Raw genomic sequence first — 1,091 nt, 5'->3', positions numbered from 1 at the left:
AGACAGAAACATTGATGTGAGAGAGACACATTGATTGGTTGCTTCCCTCACGTGCCCCGACAGGGGTTGGGGATCGAGCCTGCAACCAAGGTACGTGCCCTTGACCGGAATCCAACCGGCGACCCTTCAGTCCTCAGGCCGATGCTCTAACTAGCGGACTAGGCCTGGATACATTTGTGAGGTAGAGTTAGCAGGACTTGCTGTGGGGATGAGGAATGGGTAGGGTCCAGGAAACTCCCAGTCTCTGGCCTGAACAGTTGGGGAGCAGCAGGGCCTTTCCTGAGATTTGGGAGACTGGGGGTGGGGGGGTGGGCAACACGTTTGGAAGGGAGGAAACCGAAATGGCCTGTGTGCCCTGTGTCCGGTTGGAGGTGCCTCTGGAACGCCTGTGTGGCCATGTCCAGCAGCTGCTGGAGACCGGCCTGGGATTCTGGGGGAGGAAGCAGGCCCCGAGCAGCTGGCGGAGGGTCGCAGTGTGTGGAGGGCGCTTAACCTGCGCGCCTGGCACAGGAAGGAGAGCAGGTAGCTAGAGAGGGGAGCGGCCCAGGACAGGTGCCCCCTCTCCCCGAGTTCCCTCTTTGGTGAACTTGTCCTTCAGGGTTGAGTCCAAATATCCACCTCTAGGGACTGTCCTTGGTCCTTGCCTCACAGCCCAGCCACACGCCACTCCCGGATCTTGCCTCTCTGGGCTCCCCCAGTGCAGGGTGACGCCGTGACCCCAGGCTCCGTGGTCCACGGAACCTCGGCGGCCCCGCCTTGTCACCGCGGGACTGCACGCAGGACTCTCCGCCTCTCTGAGCCTCCATTCCATCGTCTGAACGGCGGGAACACCCGCATCTACCTCCCGGGTTGTTTCCAGGCTGAATTAGAAAATATGGGCAAGGTGGCCAGTAGCTGACGACGAAACGTACATGTGTGAATCCTCATGACCTTCTGGTGCTGCCCGCCCTGCACTCCCCATTCTTGTTCCCTCACATGCAGTCACCTGGCTGGGGGATTGGCAGGCCCCCACCTGCCAGATCCACTCGCCCTGTACCTCCCCTGACCTCTGCTCTGTGTGTGTGTGTGTGTGTGTGTGTGTGTGGGGAGGG

The sequence above is a fragment of the Myotis brandtii genome, unplaced genomic scaffold (assembly GCF_000412655.1).
Source record: "Myotis brandtii unplaced genomic scaffold, ASM41265v1 scaffold486, whole genome shotgun sequence".
In the NCBI taxonomy this organism is placed as follows: Eukaryota; Metazoa; Chordata; class Mammalia; order Chiroptera; family Vespertilionidae; genus Myotis; species Myotis brandtii.
This window is presented reverse-complemented; position numbering follows the sequence as displayed.